Source organism: Xyrauchen texanus, chromosome 19 (genome assembly GCF_025860055.1).
Source record: "Xyrauchen texanus isolate HMW12.3.18 chromosome 19, RBS_HiC_50CHRs, whole genome shotgun sequence".
Taxonomy (NCBI): domain Eukaryota; kingdom Metazoa; phylum Chordata; class Actinopteri; order Cypriniformes; family Catostomidae; genus Xyrauchen; species Xyrauchen texanus.
The window spans coordinates 35,666,857-35,674,747 of NC_068294.1; positions in this window are offsets into that span (position 1 = coordinate 35,666,857).

Here is a 7,891-nt window from a genome sequence, read left to right on the forward strand (position 1 = left end):
TCCTCCACTCATTCTCTCCTCAGTGATTCACTGCTGATTCATCTATTCAAAAGTGAAGGAATTGACCCTGCCACGAGACTGTAAAACCACAAAGCTGGAAGGAATTACACATTTGACAGATATTTCATAATTGGTGTATTTATTTACTCACCAACGGCCTTTTCCTTTAGGATTCAGTGACTCAGTTATAATTTAGCATTGGGTAATTCATGGATAATTATTGTAAGTGGCAATGTTTAGATTGATGAACATTATGACCTAGTCTCGTGTTTGTGTTATGTCTCATTCCTCTGGTATTACCTTTATTGACAGAGAGATTATTGAGATTTCGGAAGTTCGCCCTCACACGCCACTCAAAGCGTGTATATTTAACACATGCGTGGGTTATTTCGAAAGTGTGTAAGTTGCGGTGACGAGAGGATAGTTTTAAAGTATGATAGAGACCGTTGTGAAACAGCAGGAGCGGATTAACACTTTGTCTGTTGCATAACCCTAAACAACCCGTCTGTCTGCTCTGAGCCTGTGCTGTGATGTTTGACTGATTAGATTTGTCTGTCACTCACATTTGATGATCCGTGACTCTGGCGCCCCCTGCTGTTTCACAACGGTTTCTACCAGCTCGATTTTTGTCATTGGTTCTGTTGTAGATGACGATGCGCGTTGTTGTATAGATAACTTGTTACATTTATATATATATATATATATATATATATATATATATATATATATATATATATATATATATATATATATATATATATATAAATAATTATTTTTTATTTTTTATTTGATTGAGCCAGTGACTAGTAATTTATATGTTACTACATAAAGCACGTTATAGGTTAATATATATATATATATATATTTTATTTTTTCAAATTTTTTGTTTTTTGCTTTTGAAGGGCAGTATTGTTGTTTAGCTATATTGTTGTTTTTATATATATATATATATATATATATATATATATATATATATATATATATATATATATATATATATACTTATTCATGTGATTATCTAATCAGCCAATCGTGTGGCAGCAGCATAATTTATAAAATCATGCAGATGTGGGACAGGAGCTTCAGTTAATGTTCATGTCAACCATCAGAATGGGGAAAAAATTAGATCTTAGTGATTTAGACTGTGGCATGATTGTTGGTGCCAGATGGGCTGGTTTGAGTATTTTTGTAACTGCTGATCTCCTGGGATTTGGGAAAAAAACAACCAGAAAGCGGCAGAGTCTGCAGACATAAACACTTTGCTGATAAAGAGAGGTCAGATGGCCAGACTGGTTTGCCAAGGACCGAGAACTGAGGCTGCAGTGGGCCTAACATTTATGTGCCTCAGCTGAATTCCAAATTTATCAGACCAGGTGAAGTGTTTCCAGTCGTCTACTGTCCAGTGTAGTGATATGGGCATGGCAGAGTAATATCTGTCGAGAGCAAGTCCAGGAGAGGAAGAGCGGTAAGAATTGACACCTATGGGAAATCACTATAAATCTAACTGCTGTTTTGTGTTGCAGTAAGAGCTGGAGGGGGTTAAAAGTGCAGTCCAGACCGCCACAGGGGAGAGAAAGACACACACACAGCAGAGTGTTCATGTGTTAATGTTGTGCTGAAAAGCAAACAGTGGTGAAAATACTGAAAAGTGTGTTAAAAATAAAGACTCACAAGGATTGTTTTTCCGGCTGCCGCTTCCTCCTTCACAAGAGAACTGGAGACTTATCACAATGGGGTCAAAACCTGGGAATCTGAAGGAAGTTACGCCATCATGTCCTGACCCTTTGCTGAGCTGATCAAGACCCAAACACCAAACATCAAGTTCTGCTTGAGCTGCACCAGGAACAGGAGCAGCAATTCCAGGTCATCATTCAAGCTCAAACAGGGGACTGGCAGGAGCTATGGAGCTTGAAACCCCACAGGGCTTCCACTTGCTTGACCTTGGCCGCCGCCCCTGCCATGACCCAATTCACCCTCGCCAAGATGGGGCCAGAAGATGACCCAGAGGAGTTCGTGGAGCTGTTTGAGTGTGTGGCATGAGCAGTGGGATGGCCCAATGGGCAGTCCGCCTGTTGCTGTTGGGAGAAGTGCAACTTGCAGTCCAACAACTACCCGTCGCCAACTTCCTGGTGTATCAGGCCTTGAAACGTGCTATCTTGCAATGGGTCAGCCACAGTTCAGAGCAGCACCACCTGCGCTTCAACTCGCTGACATTTGCCGAGCTCTCAGACATAGGAGGATACAATCCAATAGTTTTTACTGATTAACACTTTTAATGATTCAGACACATGAAACAGAAAAGGAAACGTTCACCAAAAGCAACATCAAGCACTCCTAAGCAACCAAATTGGCCCGGTTGCAAGGATGGGTAGAGTCTCGTGGGGTAACCTCCTCGTGGTCGCTATAATGTGGTTGGTTCTCAGTGGGGCACATTGCGAGTTGTACGTGGATGCCGCGGAGAATAGCGTGAAGTCTCCACGCATGTTATGTCTCCACGGTAATGCGCTCAACAAGCCACGTGATAAGATGCGAGGGTTGACGGCCTCAGATGCAGAAGCAACTGAGATTCGTCCTCTGCCACCCGGATTGAGGCGAGTCACTACACCACCACGAGGACATAGAGCACATTAGGAATTGGGCATTCCAAATTGGGGAGAAAAGGGGAGAAAATATAAAAAAAGAAAAGGAATGAATAATTCTGTAGAGGCAAGGTGTTATGTATTACCTTGTCTTGTTTCACCGTTGCCCTTTGTTTATCATTTTTGTCACTTTTGTAACTCCTTAGTTTTCACTTTTGTCCCTTGTTTAGTTCCATAGTCTCCTTGTTAGCTTTCGTGTTCACCGTTCATTGTTTGCACCTGCCCCCGTTAATTTGCCATTTGCTTCTGTTTATCATCTTGTTATCTTGTTTGAGTTCTGTTTGTTCATTGGCGCCTTTTTCCTATGTTCATGTATTTATACCCTGGTTTTTGGTTCAGTCCTTGTCTATCGTTGTTTGTTGTTAGCCTGGTATGTGTTCCCTGCCTGAGTTCTCTGTTTTGTTTCATCGTGTTTAGTTTTCAGTTTTATGTTTTGTTTCCCTATTGAGGGTTGTTCCTTTGTGTTTACTTGATAGTTTATTTAATAAAGTCAAACTGCATTTGGATCCGCATCTCCTCGTCTGCCTCGCTGCTCAATCGTTACACAAGGCATAGATCTAGAATTGTCGGTGACGAACAATAAAATATAATCTGCGTAAAGCAGAAGCTTATGCGCCATACCTCCCTCCACCACTCCTGGAAAATCATCCTCCTTTCTTATCACTGCTGCTGATGGTTCCAGGGCAAGACAGAACAATAATGGGGGAAGAAGGCAACCCTACCGGGTGCCCCTCTCCAGAGTAAAAGTATCTGATATTGATAAATTTGTTTGTATCGTCGCTATAAAATAACTTAATCCAGCCAATAAATGTATTCCCGTACCCATAATTTTCCAAAAGCTTAAAAAATTATCCCATTCTACCATATCAAATGCCTTTTTGGCGTCAAGTGAGATGGTAGCGACCAGAGTCTGATCATTCGCCACTGACCACATGATCTGGATGAAACGCTAATGTTATCAGAATGGCTACGGCCCAGAATGAACCCCACCTGATCTATATGTTTAAGAGATGTTATAACATTACTTAATCGGTTAGCCAACATTTTTGACAATATTTTAACGTCTAGCTGGATCAGGGAAATTGGATGGTAACTCTTACACTAGTTTGGTACTTTGTCCTTTTTAAGAATCAGATTGATCCGTGTTGGCGGAAGCTTTACGTTCTTTAATGATTCCATATAAACTTCTAGCAAAGTGCAGCCAGTTCTGTAGCATAAGATATTAAAAATTTAGCGTCAAAGCCGTCTGGCCCCGGAGATTTGCCTGTGGGCAAGGCCTTGATTACTTAATTAGCTCCTCCAAGGTAATCTCAGAATCAAAAGAATTGTTCAATGTCAATATCAATGGCTGAGGCAAATGTTTCCCCACCAGAAGATTTCACTGAGGGAATGTAGAAAAAGACTCTCTCTGTTTTATATATCTAGCCAAAAGCTTCCCTGCTGTGACCCCCGACTTAAAGTATGACTGTCTTGCCCTGAATAGCTAAAACTCCACCTTCTGCAACAAAATAGTATTATATCTGTATTTCAATCAGGTCAATTCTCTGAGGCTATTAGACGACATTCAGCACTTCAGCTAAAAAAAAAATGGCATCCCATATCTTTACAAAATGTTCCGCTTCCTGCAGGGAAATGTGCATTTCTTGAAGAAACAGTATATCATATTTCTTACGCTTAAGAAGAGAAATAACCTTCCTTTTTTTATGGGGTGCCCCAACCCAGTCACATTCCAGGTGGAGACATTTGACATTTTCACATGTAAGAAAAAAAAGATTGTGTATCAAAAACAGGATTATAAAGAAACCTCACAACATTAGTGCAACAGTCAAATCCTGAACATTCCCCAGAACCAAACAAACAGAAAAAAAATGTGTGCATTAACCCTGCGCACAACAACGTCAACTGGCATCACTCCCTCCGAACTCAAACAGTCCATGTATGCCTATGAGAGCCCCTGTGACAACTTTGCCATCAGATTGCTCAAGTCCGGTGATTCTATAAAAATTTTGTGAGACGGAATTGCTGTGGGCATGTGAATGTTTTACGGCCATCCTTAGCATCTATTCTCAATTTTGTCAGGAATATCAGTGCAAAAGTGACCTTCCTTTGATGTAAAAGTTTCTTGCATTCCTTGAATCAATCACGTTTCTCTCTTGTTGAGTTCACAAAGTCTTGGAACAAAAAATGCTGTGATTCTTCCAAGAAAGCCTTCCTTTACTCCTTGTGTCATGCAACACAAGATCTTTATTGGATGATCTCAGAAATTGGCCAGAATTGATCGGTGCCTGTGTCCCTCAGCGGATCGCCGAGCTGGAACCCTGTGAGCTCGCTCGATTTCTGGCATATGGCCTGTTATTTCGAGTATACTCGGAAAGAGCCCGTCCAGGAATTCCTCCATATTAGGTCCCTTTGCTCACTCTGGGACTCCCACGATACAGACATTATTCCACCAGCTAAGGTTTTCCATGTCCTCCAACTTTTCCCAGACATGCTCCAAATCCACCTTGATTGCAAGCGGATTATCAGATAATTCCTTCTTCGATGACTCCTGATAATCGATCTGTTTCTCAACATCCCCTTCTCTTGTGACCACATCAGTAAATTTTACCTCCATGGCAGTGATCGATTGACGTATTACAGCAAGATCCTCCAAGTCAGCAATGACCTTTGTCAGCATTGTCAACATGTTCAGCATCTCTCGTCGAATTTCACAGAACTCTCCAAACAAATCGACTCCCTGGTCTGTGGCCTACTGCTCAAGGTTGTTAGCCTGAGCATGTAAGTGTCTTTTAATGTCTCCAGAGCCCAAGGATTTTGAATTCTTTGACATAGTGTCCTCCTAGAACAATTATGGAACAGAGTGTATCGAATCTCACCGGCTTATGTCATTAAAAGGTATTAAAACCAGCAAAGTGCGCCGAGCTCCCATTCACACGTCCGATCCTTGCATGGTGTCACGTGACTCCCTTAGTCCGATACAACACAATTGTTTTTTTTGTTTTAGTTTTTACATTTTCTCCCCTTTTTCTCCCCAATTTGGAATGCCCAATCCCCAATGCACTATAATTCCTCATGGTGGTGTAGTGACTCGACTCAATCCGGGTGGCAGAGGACGAATCTCAGTTGCATCTGAGACCGTCAACCTGCGCATCTCATCACGTGGCTTGTTGAGCGCATTATTGCAGAGACATAGCACGTGTGGAGGCTCGCGCTATTATCCGCGGCATCCACGCACAACTCACCATGCACCCCACTGAGTGCGAACCACATTATAGCGACCATGAGGAGGTTACCCCATGTGAATCTACCCTCCATAGCAACCTTTGGTTGCTTAATTGACCTGGCTGGAGTCACTCAACACGCCCTGGATTCGAACTTGTGACTCCAGGGGCGGTAGTCAGCGTCTTTACTCGCTGAGCTACCCAGGCCCCCACAACACAATATTTTATTCCATGGAGCCATCTGGAATAACATTTATTTATTCATTATAACCTGATGGTGGGTCAAAAGACACTGAACCATCTAATGGCCCGTTTCTATAGGCCGGGCATTCATGGGAATGTTTGCAGGTGGTGTGCGGCATGCCGTGAATGTCAGCTGGTGAATCCGCCAGTCACCCCAAGAAAGCCATTGCGCCCTCTTACGTGGACCTCGTCAGGCCATTAGGGCGGACGGCATATGGGTATCGCTTTGTGTTGGTTCTGGTGGACTACAAAACGTGATATCCAGAAGCAGTGCCTCTGTGCAACATTTCAGCGTGAAGTGTTGCGGAGGCACTCTTCAAAATGATCTCCCAAATGGGAATTCCCAAAGAAATTCTCACTGATCACTGAATTTCTCACAAGCCATTTTTGTCCACTGGATGTTTTTATTTTTTTGCACCATTCTCTTTACACTCTAGAGACTGTTGTGCATGAAAATCCCAGGAAATCAAAAGTTACAGAAATACTCAAACCAGCCTGTCTGACAACCAACAATCATGCCATGGTGTAAATCACTAAGATTAAATTTTTTTTCCCCATTTTGATGGTTAATGTGAACATTAATTGAAGCTCTTGACCCATATCTGCAAAGTTTTATACTACATTGTATATATTACACTGCAGCCACAAGATTGGCTGATTATATAAATGCATGATTAAGTAGATGTACAGGTGAGTGTATATATTGTATAATGTATATGTAAAAACAAAAATCAGGTATCTCATGTTAGGTAAAATAAATATGCATTGAATATCAATGGGCTTATTACAGTAATTATCAGAGTTTTACTGTGGCTGGGTTAAGGGTGTGTGTGTGTGTGTGTGTGTGTGTGTGTGTGTGTGTGTGTGTGAGCGTGTATTTATCACTTTGTGGGGACCAAATGTCCCCATAAGGATAGTAAAACCCGAAATTTTTGACCTAGTGGGGACATTTTGTCGGTCCCCATGAGGAAAACAGCTTATAAATCATACTAAATTATGTTTTTTGAAAATGTAAAAATGCAGAAAGTTTTCTGTGAGGGTTAGGTTTAGGGGTAGGGTTAGGTTTAGGGGATAGAATATAAAGTTTGTACAGTATAAAAACCATTATGTCTATGGAAAGTCCCCATAAAACATGGAAACACAACATGTGTGTGTGTGTGTGTGTGTGTGTGTGTGTGTGTGTGAGCGTGTATTTATCACTTTGTGGGGACCAAATGTCCCCATAAGGATAGTAAAACCCGAAATTTTTGGCCTTGTGGGGACATTTTGTCGGTCCCCATGAGGAAAACAGCTTATAAATCATACTAAATTATGTTTTTTGAAAATGTAAAAATGCAGAAAGTTTTCTGTGAGGGTTAGGTTTAGGGGTAGGGTTAGGTTTAGGGGATAGAATATAAAGTTTGTACAGTATAAAAACCATTATGTCTATGGAAAGTCCCCATAAAACATGGAAACACAACATGTGTGTGTGTGTGTGTGTGTGTGTGTGTGTGTTAATGTGACTACTGCAATCAATGTTTGTGAAATATATTTTTTTAGAATTTAAAATAGCCTCTGGCTTATTCGTTCCTTCATTTAACCTGTCAGCTTCTGACTTTTTTTTTATAATTTGTATTTTATTTTATTTAAATGAATATTATAGATTGACTCAATAGCCAAGGATATCAAAAACATATAACAAAAAAAATTATAATAAAAAGAAAAAAATGAAGATGAAACTTTTCTGCTTTTAATTCTACAATCATGAACAACGCAATTCTGCCAAAAAAAAATCATATTTAAAATCAA